The sequence below is a fragment of the Lissotriton vulgaris genome, chromosome 6, assembly GCF_964263255.1.
Source record: "Lissotriton vulgaris chromosome 6, aLisVul1.2, whole genome shotgun sequence".
NCBI classification, from domain to species: Eukaryota; Metazoa; Chordata; class Amphibia; order Caudata; family Salamandridae; genus Lissotriton; species Lissotriton vulgaris.
This window is the reverse complement of record NC_141694.1, coordinates 499,609,319-499,624,010: the sequence shown is the minus strand read 5'-3', so window position 1 is coordinate 499,624,010 and position 14,692 is coordinate 499,609,319. Positions and strand designations below refer to the sequence as shown.

The following is a 14,692-nucleotide window of genomic DNA, read 5'->3' as shown; positions in this document are numbered from 1 at the left end:
AATATGTGGTTGTGATGTGACAGAGGGTTGCATTGATGCGTCCAGAGTAGTGGCCAGGGACTTGGGAGGTGTTAAGGTGGATTTGGAGAAGTATGTACATTTAGTGGCTGAACAATATGGTGCCAGAAAACTTGGGCTCAATACTGGCTTCTCCACTTCACTTTGGCTGGATAACTCGGAAGATTGATAGACCAGTTGCAGAGAGATCTGCGTTTTGTCTAGTGGACATTTTGACTCATTATAAAGTAGCAGAGGAGGTCAAAACGGCAGATGCAAAGCAGGTGAACCATGCAGATCACAAATTGCATGCAATGTAAATAGATCACTATAATACTGCTTCTGTCAGAGAGCCCCTTTTGTTACTTGCAGTTTATAAGTTTAAATCCTAATATAGAAATGTGAGCTATTAACTATCAAAGAGCTGCATACAAACTGCAAGGTATAGATTAGAGCATTATGAAGTGGGGTTAGGTAGATTGGGGTGGAGTGGGGTAGATTGGAGTGTAATAGATTGGGGTGGAGTGGGGTAGAGTAGTGTGGGGTAAGTGGTGCGGAGGGGAGTGGAGTGTCATGGCATGTTGTGGAGTGCCTTGGAGTGGAGTAGCATGTTGTACAGTTGAGTGGCGTAGAATGGAGTGGTGTGTCAGAGTGTAAGGGCATAGAGTGAAGTGGTGTAAAGTGGAGTATGCATGGTGTGGCAGCGCACTACTGATAGAGCGCGCAGTTCACCCGGGTCACCGTATTCACCAATTACCTACACGCACTGGGCCCTGGCGTGCATAAAATTTAATACACCATTGACATTTGGGTGAACTGGGTGATGGCTTCTGCTACACGCTTCTATGAGTAATTAGGGTTTGGGTTACACCTCTGCTTACCATGTACCTGACTTACCACAAGTACAACTTTCCGCTGGACCTGGAGCTATAAGGGAAAATAGTAGACAGGGAACCTAGAAAGATATATTCTTTATACTTCAATACATACTTATCCACAATTTCTGTAAAATGACCACAGACACCTGATGAAGTTTAAAACTTTATATAAAGGTTCAAAGAGAAGATGCCAAGACAATAAGCGATATGCAGAATAATATATCAAACATCAGAATCAACACCAATAAGTAACTTTGTATTAGAATTATAACCATTAGAATATATGGGAAAACTAAAGGTAGGAATTTTAGAACAGTACTAGTCACTGCAACTTTATGCTAGGAACAATAGGACGGGATTGGGACCTAGAACATATATTTAACCTAAACGCTTAAACTGTTCTTACTAAATTCACTGCAATCAGCTAAAGGATAGGGAAAAATTGGAACATACTAATAAAATATAACAGTTTGGCAATTTTCTAAAGGTGGGGAGAGAAGTGGAACAATTCTACAACAATTGCATATAACTTGTTCTCAAGGTGATAGAGCCATATCACAGGCAAGAGTGCTTTATAAAAAAAACAGAGAGAGAGAGAGAGACGCAAACCCACAGGTTAATATTTACCTAGGTCTGAGAGAAGACTAACCCTGGCCACGGGTCAGTTGGAAGGACGGGGACTAGGACCCTCAGAAAAGGAAATACCAGAATGCGAACAGGTACAGCCCACGGACAGATCAGGACAGGATACCCCTCAGGTTCGGGTCAAATGACTGGGCCTCCCAGGGTACGACCAACACCCACAGCTCCGGACAGCAACGCCTGCGTTACCCCCTTCTGCAAGTAATCCGCCAGAAACCCCGATTGGATTTTCGAATTCCCCAGCAAAGTGCTTCGCCAGCACTTAGGATTTTCCACCCCTTAGGAGTTTGTGGAAAGTATGGACAAAGTGCTCCGCAGCACTTTCAGATTGAGCACCTATTGAGATCGTAGGGTCAGTGACAGGTCTGCTACTCGGACAAGTCGGACAATTTTCCTAAGCTAAACTAGGGTAGTTATACCATTTTGGGGTCCCTCAGACCACCCACTAATGTTGCAAGTGACAGTTTCCCACATTTTGATTGGTCAGAAGAGGTGGTGCGGTCATTAGCACCTCCTAAAATTCAACGTTCCCACCATGAAATTTAAATTTTTCCATCCGCCCATTAGGTTCACGTTCCCATCCATAGAATACAATAGAAAATCTGAGTGCACAGGACATCGCAACAAAATCAGTTATTCTCAAGGTGAGTGTCCTCATCATGTGCTGGTTTTCTCAGGCGCATTTGGCTTCGGGAGCCAGCTGGCTGATTTCAGCGTCTGCGCAGTCGAGTTTCTCCCAGGTCACATGGAAATACCCAGAGGAGCTTCAAATATGGCATAGCTTAAGCACTCCCAGCCCCCAGAGACGTGGTACATGAAAAGTAAGCGAGAACAAATTAAAATCACATACAAAATGATCACACTGTATACCATGAGAAAATTCTAACCAACCCTTACTTTATAATGACTATAGCATTAATGTTTAGTGCGAAAAGACAGATAGGCTGAAGCAGCAGTAGCAAGCGGAGAGCGTGGTGAGAGTCAAGCGGCCATTTTTGCAACAGTGCGCATGAGCACAAATTCCCTCCAGAATGCGAGTGCGTCACATCACATGGGTATGACCGACGCATGCGCAGACTGAATGGCAGCAAAGCAGACGATTCTTTAGTGCAAGCTTCGTTAATATGGAAAAGACATACGAGCAAGCATCCTGGGGACACCCGCGTGTATGGGAAAACGTATAATAAATGACAAACAATGATTTTAGTAGTATTATACATTGGGCGAGGTTCTTGCACTGGGGCAAGGCGCTTTACGTGCGAATCCTTGCTCCATCAATCCCCTCTTTGATGATATTTACTATCATCACCACATAAAGGAAACAGATGCCAACTTTTCTCATTCATCCACATCACTCATTTCAATTTCAACAAATTTATTGTTGAGTTTCCTTTCAGCTTCTCTATGAGAGTGGTGATTTTTCGCCTTTTTGTAAATTGCACTCTTTAATTCTTCTAATTCTAGTTCATCAATGTTTCTTTTCACCCCCCTCTGATTCACTGTATATTTCTTTCTGCACTTCTGGCATTTGCAGCAGATAAAAATGATCAATACAATTATACCTATTACAACTATTGGCATCAGTATTTTCCACAAAAGATTTCTACCTAGGTTAGTAAACCAACTACCTATAGAGGAGAGACCTCCAGTCAGTCTCGTCCAGGCACTGTCAACCTCCAATGGTTTGAGTTCTTTCTCCAAATTAGTTATGTTCTTCACATATTGTTTTAATTCGATACTTTTATCTGGAATGTAAGTGCAACAATGTTGCGCTTTCAGCATTCTACAGACTCCGCCCTCTTTTGCTAATAGGGTGTCAAGGGCAAGACGGTTTTGTAAAACCATTGATCTGATCGCAACCATTTCAGTGTTGACCATCAGGAATCCAGCAGCAGTGTCCGTTGAGAGCCGGTCCACTACTGTAGACAACTTGCAGATTCTATGGGTGTTCAGAACTACCCCCATTCCAGGTATCAGTGCACTAAAAATATCACCTATAATTTCACCTACACTTTCACGTTTACTACGCACTAAGCCATTAGTTTCTTCATCGCTTCCAGCTGCATTATTCACATGGTATATTTTCGGGAAAACAATGCCAAAGTAGCAGCTTCCATACCAGTGATCCGGCAATTTGAAATAAGCCCTGTTCCCACATATATAATATATTCCGGGAAACACAGGTTCTGACCCATTTTTGAAACCCCAACCTCCAATTACCTTGTAATTATGTTCACACTCGCTGGAACCGATGAATACATTGTTATAGTACTCTGTCTTTTCCCTATGGATACAAAGTTTCCCTTTTCGTTCAAAATCCAGCAACAAGGCAGGATTAGCTTCGCTTTGCGAGGTGTTATCCATGTGCTCAGCCCACCTAGGGACTCTATCCTTTTCGTCATTTGCCTTTTTCTGAAACTTTTCTCTCCTTCTGTCTGCCATCTTTATAAACATCTTTTCCTGCTCTTGCAGAGAACAGGTCAGATTAGATTGTCTAGCTTCATCTAAATCTATATTCCCTATAGTCAGAAAATATTCTCCCATATAACGGGTCACGTCACTGGTAGTATGTACACGGTTCAAATGTCCTCTAATGGGAAGTTCAGAAAATACTACGTCATCATTTGAATAATAGTACTGTAATGTGCTTCTATAGAACAAGCTAGCTAAGATACTGCAGGAAATTCCATAGGTTAAAGGTAGATGATGGTATGTCACGCCTTCAGCCACTGAGGTAGGTAGCTTCATGCAGACATAACAGTCTTCTATTTCCATAGCTTCTACGTAATGCACTAATAAGTTAGCAAAAACATTCAAATGTGTCCTGTTTCTCATTTTGTGGAAGTGTAGTCCATCCTCATTTGATGCTTCTAAATTAGGTCGTGTGTGTGTCAAGCCTACTTGTTTGTCGCGTCTTTCTAATTTTCGTGGTGTTTCTACAGTCGGTACAACCCCTACGTCTACTGCTTCTGGTTCAGTAGGGGACAAGTTTGGATTTTTGCTTATCAAAAAGGTAGAAAAACTGTTAGTGCTATCCACATTATTATTAGCATTGCTATACTACACAAGCATATTTTACAGCAAGTTTTAAGACACCCACATCGGGACCTTCCAGAGACACTCGGATCAGACATTTTTAGCTTACAGGTGGCTTTTGCTACCCCTCTTCGTTTCTTTGCACCAAAGGCTCACTTCAGGGCTCTCTCAAGGAGGGTCTTCGTCCGAACTCCGATCAGCAATGGACTCGTCGTCACTGTTGCCACTGTGGTGTGGTTCGTCTATTTCCTCCAACACAAAGTAAGTCCACTCAGGGCTCCGATACAGTCGGTTCTGTTTCTTTAGTCTGTCGCTTTTTCTCAGCGATTTTCCTTGGGCTGCCCTTCTTTCACTTTCAGCCCTTTTCCGGTCTTTCAGTTTCTCTTCGACTGTCTTTAGTCTGAGCCTTAGTCTTTTGACGTATCGGGGTGCACTTCTGCCTCCTTTCCTCCCAGTAGTTGAGGAAACTTGCCCTTCTTCGTGCACTCTCTTTACTTTTTGTTGTGGCACCTCTGGTTTCCTGCCTGTCTGACTAGTTCCAGGTCTTTCATCTATGTCTTCTGCCTGGTCCCTATTCTGACCCTGCTCAGATTCAAATCGCACTTGCTTTCTATTTCCGGTTACTGTCGTTTCCGTTGTCTGAGCACTTTGATCTAGTTCTATCTGTTCCTGTTCATGCTCTTCGATCTCTTCGCTTTCTTCTGCATGAACGTCAGCTCTAGTTTCTAACTGTCCCTCTCCACTTTCTGGAGTCTCAGGAGGAGTTTCGGTGTCCTTATCTGACCCTACTTGGCCTAATTCCTGATCAGGTGTGATGTGATTCTCGTTGACCTGATCTGCTTCGTCTATTTCTAGCTCACCTGGACTATCCCACTCACTGTCTAAGTAGGAATATTTCCTAGTTCGTATTGGATCATGAACCTGGTCGTCGGCAGGGAACCACTCAACGTCTCGACTTGTGCTCGGCAGTTCGATGTCAGCTAGTTCTGGACTCTCCTCCTCGGGAGCTTCCTCAGCTGTGCTGCCTTCAGCTTCAGTCGCATTTTCTCCAGTTACCCGCTTGGTGTGGCTGGCGTGGATCCACTTCGGTACGCCCGCACACTTTACAGCAGTTGTGGTGACGAGGATCACTTGTCGTGGCTTTCCCCACCTGGGTTTCAGGCAACTGCTCCGGGTGTGTTTCTTTAACGCCACCCAATCTCCTGGTTGCAAGTTGTGTGCTGGAGTCTTTGGCCACTCGTCTTCTGTCTCTCCAATCTGCTGAGAGAGAGAACGCACTTGGTCACCCAGCTGCTTGCAGTATTCTAGTACCATATCATCAGAAATGCTTAGCAGTTTGTGTCCGGGTACCCATGCCTGTCGCATCACTCTTCCCATCAATACTTCATGGGGGCTCAGGCCAGTTTTTCTGTTCGGGATACTCCTCAAACTCATCAGCACAAGGGGTAAAGCCTCTATCCAGTTCATTTTTGTGGAATCACACATTTTTGCCAATCTGGATTTCAGGGTGCCGTTTATTTGTTCCACTACCCCAGAAGCCTCTGGACGGTAGGCACAATGCAGTCTTTGCTTCATTTTGAATGCTTTACAGAGTTCTTCTAGGACATCGTTGGCAAAATGCCCACCTTGGTCCGTTTCGATTGTCTCTGGGATTCCGAATCTAGGTATCAACTCCCTGAGCAATAATTTGGCAGTGGTTATGGCATCATTTTTCTTTGCGGGATAGGCCTCCACCCACCGGGAGAATAGACAGACTATGACCAGGATGTATCTATACCCTTTGCACCTAGGCATGGTTACAAAGTCTGCCTGCATTCTGACAAAGGGACCTATTGCCTTTCCAACCGTACTTTGTTCTACCACAGTCTTTTTCCCTGCATTGAACTGCTGACACACTAGGCACCTCTGGCAAAGCCTTTCCGCCTGGTTCCTGAATTTTGAATTACAGAACACCTTGTCAAACACTCGACACATCGCGTCTCTTCCCATATGTGTTGGTTCATGTATCATTCTGATCATGGGGTCGATCAAGCTATCAGGCAGTACAGGCACCCCAGTCGGATTTACCACCACACCATCATCTCTCAACTTGCATCCATTTGCGGCCCACCTTCCTTTTTCTTGTCTGTCTGTTGCCTGTTGCAAATCTTTTAATTCTTCCCACGTTGACACATTCTCAAACAACATAAGTTGGCAGCTGGTTCCACTCCACAACGCAATTTGGAGTGACATGTGATGTCGGGCACAGAACTGGGCAATTTGGTCAGCGTACCTATTACCGGCAGTCACATCATCATTTCCAGATCTGTGAGCCGCGCACTTGACCACAGCCAATTCTTTGGGCAATTGGATAGCTTCCAGTAAGTTATGCACCACCTTTCCGTTTCTGATAGGGGTGCCTGAGGAAGTCATGAATTCTCTTTGCAACCACAATTGGCCGAAGTCATGAACAACCCCGAAACAATACTGGCTGTCTGTGTAAACAGTTATTCTCTTGTTCTTACCCCTCTTACATGCTCTAGTTAACGCGACGAGCTCTGCCACTTGTGCAGATTTCACCTCGCTCAGGTAAGATGCTTCTATGGTTTCTGTCAACGTAACCACAGCATAGGCAGCACTCAGGCCCCCACTCTCATGTCTTAAACACGAGCCATCCACGAACATTGTCTTATCCCCATCGAGTAGTGCTATTTCACGAATGTCTGGACGGGGCTTTGTACTGAACTCAGTCAAATCGATGCAATTATGTTCCCCTTCCTCTTCTAGGTCTACATCCAGAGGGACAGGTAACAGGGTCGCTGGGTTTAGGACATTGCACCGCGAGATGGTTACGTTTTCAGCACCAATCAAAATTCTTTCATACTTAGTCAGCCGACTAGGTGTGAGGTACTGGGTCTTGGTTCTAGTCAGCAGGATTACAACAGAATGAGGAACATATACAGTGACGTGATGTCCCATGACAATGTTCTCACTCTGTTCCAGACTGACGCAAGTAGCAGCAACTGCTTTCAGACACCCCGGTAATCCAGCAGCCACCGGATCTAGGGTGGCTGAAAAATAGGCCACCGGTCTCCTAATTGATCCGTGCTCCTGGGTCAGGACTGAAAGAGCACAATTCTCTCTTGTGTCACAGAAAAGCTCAAAAGATTTAGAGTAGTCAGGCATACCCAATGCAGGAGAGGTACATAGACAATTCCTCAATGTTACCCAAGCATTCATGCTTTCACTGTCCCAGCTGACGGGGTCTTCTACTCCTTTCTTGGTCAATTTTATCAGGGGTCTTGCTAGCGCGGCAAATCCTACAATCCATTGTCTGCAGTAACCCACAACTCCTAGGAACATTCTCACCTCTTTCTGAGTTCTGGGCAGTTCCATTGCTTTAATTATTTTTATTCTTTCTGTAGTAACTTTCCTGATTCCCTTTTCTATCTGATGCCCCAGATACTTCACTGAGTTTTTGCAAAATTGTAACTTGTCAGGTGACACTTTATGTCCTCCCTTTCCTAGGTGATTCAGTAACGCAATGGTGTCGGTGACACAGTCGGTCTGGGTTTTAGATGCCACCAATAGGTCATCTATGTACTGTACTAAAACAGACTCTCTCGGCAGCACTAGAGTTTCAAGGCACTTCTTTAGTATCTGGTTGAAAATCGATGGACTTTCAGTGTACCCCTGAGGGACACGATTCCAGACATAGATATGACTGTCAAATTCAAAACTGAAAAGGAACTTGCTTTCTGGATGCAATGGGATGGAAAAGAATGCATGACACAGGTCGATGACAGTGAACCATTCTGCATTCCAGGGAATCTGATATAGTATCACAGCAGGGTTGGGCACAATAGGACAGCAAGGCACGACAATCTGGTTTACCTTACGCAAATCTTGCACTACCCGGTACTTTCCACTAGGCTTTTTGATCCCAATGATAGGCGAATTACAGGGGCTGCTCATCACTTCTTCTATTATTTCCGCTTCAAGCAGCCTGGTAATTTCAGTCGCTACTCCTGCTTTCACTTCGGCACTCATTTTGTACTGTCTGGTTTTGGGATATACAGCATTCGTTTTTACCGATATTTTAACTGGGTCTACATTCGCCATCAAGCCAACATCCTTTCCTGTGAAATCCCACACTTCTGGGACTACTCTTAACTGGAGTTCTTCAGGCAAATCCTCAACTGTTAACGGTTTGATATCAGCATCTTGTCTGACTAACATCAGTTTGTACAGGCCATCTTCATCGGGGGTCTGAATTTCGACGCCATTTGGTGTGCAGTAAATGGTACAACGCATCTTGCACAACAAATCTCGTCCTAGCAGATTCACAGGACTAGAATCACAGACCACAAATCTGTGCATTTCTTTGAAATTACCTATGGAAATTTCCATTGGTTCGGTTACGGGAGTACTTATTATTTGATTTGAGACGCCCACTACTTGGATCGCTTCTCCCGAGAGGGGTGGGTTAGGAACATCCACTGTCCTTACAGTAGATCTGGTAGCACCAGTGTCCAACAGAAAGGTGACGTCTTTTCCCTCAACCTTTCCTTCAATGTATGGTCCAGTCTGGTCTACCGGTAAGGAGGCGCCAAGCACGCACTCCTCATCCTCCCCTCTCAGGCCCCGTCAATCTTGATTTTCATAGAGGAAGGTGTCATTTAACAAGTACTGTGGAATGACTGCATCTCTTTCATTCTCGACTTCCCATACTTCCGCCCTCTCATTCTGCTGACCCTGATTCTTAAAATTTTGTCTAGGAGCGCGAGGTACTGGCGGTAGCTTTACCTGTTGCTGGTTCTTCCTCGTCCCCTCTTTCTGCACCTGTGGGTTTAAACCATTTACAGGGGCATTACCGGCCTGCAGGTGTGGACACTCGTCTCTCCAATGCCCTATCTGGCCGCACCCGTGACAAGGGAATTTTTTCATAGCCTCTTCTCTACTCATTTTAGTTCGGGGCTTTCCTCCTCCTCCCCCACCAGTGGTATTCTGTGAGTTCTTATTAGAATTCAAGTTACTTAACTGCTGTTCTTGTTGTTCAGCCAACTTCACCTGTGCCCACATTACCTTTTCCTTGAGGGCCTTCCTTTTGTTTTCGATTTCATCTTCACAGTATTTTGCATATTTCAGGACATCATCTATTGGTTTTCCCTGCCAACTGATTTTATTGTCTCTAATCCATTGGGAGATTTCGGGCCTTAATCCTAGCACAAATCTGTAACTGAAATGTGTCATGTCTTTCATGTCCACATTATCGATACCGCTGTATGTTTTAAACACTTGCAGTAGCCTTTCATAATAGGAGAGAACAGTTTCATCACGTTCTTGGGTGGTTCTATCTATTCGGGTCCAATCTGTTTCTTTTGCGGGAACCTTTTTCTTGAGATATTGTATGACTTGTTCATACTTCCTCATTACTTCAGGTGCAGGCGCTCCTGTTTTCTCATCTCTGGGGAATTCCTCACTGGGCCAATCAATTTCAATTTTACAGTCGGTCCACAGATCTACGGGGACCACAATGTCGAAAAACCCATCCAGGTCTTTCAGCAGACATTTCTGAACTTTTATGAAGCGTTCTACCTGCCTGTACCAATCAACAGGCTTCTCCCGTAATTTCGGGAAGTCATCTGTAAATGACACAATATCCTGTCGGGACCAAGGGACATGGACATATTTCCCTCCCGGGACCTCTCACATGGGACACAATTTTTCTGCGGGAGTTACTTCTTTCAGCATATATTCTGACGCTTGTGATTTTGCTCTACTGTCTTCCTTTTTCTTTGCCCACCGGGTTCTCCATTTTCCCACCTCTCCCCACTTTTGCAAAAGCTTTAACAACTCCTTTACTTGGATCTGTTTTCCCATCACATTTAGGTTTTCTAAATCTTTGTCTGAAAAGTCTACTCGGTAGGGTTTCTGAAGAATTTTGGAGCGACTAACATCAATTCCCATTTCTGTGGCTGTATCCATTATCCTTTCATGAAGCATTCTAGCATTTCGGGTAAGATTTTTGCTGATAAACAATAATTCCTCTTCATTGTAGGAGCTCAGGCGTTCCACCCCCACATTTCCAGCCATCATTTCTTCGATTTCTATTCTTAATTTATATATTTCTAATGCTTTGGGTTGGGGAGTGGTCTCTTTTTCCAGTTCCTTGGTCCATCTGTCTAACTCTTCTGGGGATACTACAGTAGCGCTCCTAGCCCCAGATGCACCTTCAATCGACACCTCTTTGGATCTAGTCTGACTTTTTGCCCCCGCAGTACTAGCCCTAGGCTCTCTAATGGGCAAATCCATCAATACCACAGACTCACATTCACTTTCTTGATCTTCATCTATGAATACTTCTTTCCTCGGGGAAGGGACGCTAGGAGTAGGCAGCATTGGGGTGATAACAGGAGGACGGGGACTAGTCAGGTCATTTCTATACAGTGGGATAGCTGGGCCAATAGTTACTGGAATAGTCAGAGAATCAGGATGGGGATGTATCTGGGCAATAGTTCGAACCAAATCCTCTCGCTGTCTAGCCAGAGCTTCCTTTTCCTTTTCTCTTAGAGCCCTTTCTGCTGAATTGTCGTGCAATACCTGAGGTACCAAGGGAGGGTAAATACTTGGAGCAGTCGGAGTGACCAATCGAGGTGGACCTTCTCCGAACGGCTGATAATTTGGGACCGCAGATTTAGGTCTGCAAAACCCATCCCTGTCACTGGTTTTACTGTCTGTACCTGTTCCATCTGTATCACTATCCCTCCTACATCTGGGATATTTTGAAAAAGGGTTTGGAGAATGCACAGGTTCTGACTCTGCAACATAGGGAGGTGGATTTTTCATTAACAAATCTTCCAGGTGCTCATCTTCTGATTCCCCTGCGGGCATTATGTGATGGGTCTTTTCTTTACATTTTCCTGTCTTTTCTTCTAATACCCCCATCATGGGAAATAATCCTTCAGTCAACATAGATTGCCTCCACTGTTTCATTTTCTGCTCTTTGGTTGGCGTTGGAAGCCTAGGATACCATTTACTCACTCCCTTATCCATCCGGGGTTTATCTCGCTCTGCAGCCTCAATTTCCCATTCCTCCAGAGCTTCGTACTGGGTCAGCCTAGGTCTAGGGTGTAATTCATTCATGCGGGTCCTTAAGTTAAACAAAATCCGACCATTAAATGTACCTTCGACAGGGAATGCTAAGACTCCGTCCTCGGCAGTATACTTTGCCCAATTTTCTAACCAGACACAAGTGTGATACCCTTTATCAAACAACATGAAAGAAGCAGGGGTGTTTGGCGGGGGAATGAGAACGCCTTCCCTCGTTCTAATGGGCTTGTCGGTTTTGAAAAAATTCTTTACTTTGTCAGTAAATGACAATTTCCTCTTTACTCCGTACATCATGTGCGGTCTACCTCGTATAAGCTGATCCTTATGAAATCCTAGGTACTTTGGGTTCGGTATGAAATCTGGATACCACATACAACTCTCCAGACTCGCTTCTAGCTCGGCTTGATTAATTTTGTTTACCTTTGTGCTTCCAATGCTAGCGCGACTTATTTTTCGCACTACCCAATCAGGTCAGAGAATACAAAATCCTTAGCCAATGGGTGCGCGGCCTTTTCGCGAGACAGAGTCTCACGCTTCGGCACTCACCCCTCCTTCACAAATTCAGCTCCGCTACACACCCGCTGTCTTGACCAATACCAGCGCGGCACGGAGTGACGTCAGAGCAGCTCTCCGACTGACTCCCTCCTTCACAAGGTAACGGAAACTTTTAACTTTTCCTAAAGTGCAAATGTAAAACTTAGTTACTAACACACAACGTCTGCCACTATGTCTGAGCGTTCTAAAGAGATAGAAAAACTTTCTTTCACTGCAAGTAAACCACTTCTGTCTACTTCTCATTCACTCTGGATAGACTTCTTTGCCTAACCTCACACGCGAGTAATATAGAACCCGTTATTCTTCCGACTCATCCACTTTCGTCAGGGATATGTACTGAGCCGGGATTTCACCAGTGAACTTATTTTACTTACCAGTCAAGCCTCGGAGACCCTACTACTCCTTCCGTATGCGACCCTTACTAGGTGATATCGCAATGAAAGTTTTATACCGGACTCGTAGCTATCATTTATTCAGATACAACAAAAGATCCTAATTAGTGCTTCCAGTTATTCCTAACCCTGCACTAATGACTCAAACCCTAGTGACTTCAACAGCTAACCGGATTCTGCTCACCGTTAGCCAAATACTTCCCCGGGGATTCGGACTACACTGAACACTTACAAACAGTTCTGGGTTAATTCAACATGTAATATCTATAGCAGCAATGCAAAATCATATACATTTACATATAAATCCTTAAACATTTCAAAACATTTAAACCAATATAGTAGAAAATCAGCAGCACACTTTGTTTTCACGGTTTGTTTATCCTGTCTACCTAATCTAACTAGTCCAAACCATCCTCTGGTTGCCAGAAAATTACTGATAGAGCGCGCAGTTCACCCGGGTCACCGTATTCACCAATTACCTACACGCACTGGGCCCTGGCGTGCATAAAATTTAATACACCATTGACATTTGGGTGAACTGGGTGATGGCTTCTGCTACACGCTTCTATGAGTAATTAGGGTTTGGGTTACACCTCTGCTTACCATGTACCTGACTTACCACAATTACAACTTTCCGACGGACCTGGAGCTATAAGGGAAAATAGTAGACAGGGAACCTAGAAAGATATATTCTTTATACTTCAATACATACTTATCCACAATTTCTGTAAAATGACCACAGACACCTGATGAAGTTTAAAACTTTATATAAAGGTTCAAAGAGAAGATGCCAAGACAATAAGCGATATGCAGAATAATATATCAAACATCAGAATCAACACCAATAAGTAACTTTGTATTAGAATTATAACCATTAGAATATATGGGAAAACTAAAGGTAGGAATTTTAGAACAGTACTAGTCACTGCAACTTTATGCTAGGAACAATAGGACGGGATTGGGACCTAGAACATATATTTAACCTAAACGCTTAAACTGTTCTTACTAAATTCACTGCAATCAGCTAAAGGATAGGGAAAAATTGGAACATACTAATAAAATATAACAGTTTGGCAATTTTCTAAAGGTGGGGAGAGAAGTGGAACAATTCTACAACAATTGCATATAACTTGTTCTCAAGGTGATAGAGCAATATCACAGGCAAGAGTGCTTTATAAAAAAAACAGAGAGAGAGAGAGAGACGCAAACCCACAGGTTAATATTTACCTAGGTCTGAGAGAAGACTAACCCTGGCCACGGGTCAGTTGGAAGGACGGGGACTAGGACCCTCAGAAAAGGAAATACCAGAATGCGAACAGGTACAGCCCACGGACAGATCAGGACAGGATACCCCTCAGGTTCGGGTCAAATGACTGGGCCTCCCAGGGTACGACCAACACCCACAGCTCCGGACAGCAACGCCTGCGTTACCCCCTTCTGCAAGTAATCCGCCAGAAACCCCGATTGGATTTTCGAATTCCCCAGCAAAGTGCTTCGCCAGCACTTAGGATTTTCCACCCCTTAGGAGTTTGTGGAAAGTATGGACAAAGTGCTCCGCAGCACTTTCAGATTGAGCACCTATTGAGATCGTAGGGTCAGTGACAGGTCTGCTACTCGGACAAGTCGGACAATTTTCCTAAGCTAAACTAGGGTAGTTATACCATTTTGGGGTCCCTCAGACCACCCACTAATGTTGCAAGTGACAGTTTCCCACATTTTGATTGGTCAGAAGAGGTGGTGCGGTCATTACCACCTCCTAAAATTCAACGTTCCCACCATGAAATTTAAATTTTTCCATCCGCCCATTAGGTTCACGTTCCCATCCATAGAATACAATAGAAAATCTGAGTGCACAGGACATCGCAACAAAATCAGTTATTCTCAAGGTGAGTGTCCTCATCATGTGCTGGTTTTCTCAGGCGCATTTGGCTTCGGGAGCCAGCTGGCTGATTTCAGCGTCTGCGCAGTCGAGTTTCTCCCAGGTCACATGGAAATACCCAGAGGAGCTTCAAATATGGCGTAGCTTAAGCACTCCCAGCCCCCAGAGACGTGGTACATGAAAAGTAAGCGAGAACAAATTAAAATCACATACAAAATGAT

At 44.3% G+C, this 14,692-nt stretch overlaps 1 protein-coding gene across 1 annotated transcript in view; it reads left to right on the top strand.

Annotated features, from left to right (window-relative positions):
- The window catches only part of LOC147707490 (CD109 antigen-like), a 911,073-nt gene that overhangs the window by 430,193 nt on the left and 466,188 nt on the right, over positions 1 to 14,692 (top strand). The window lies entirely within an intron of this gene.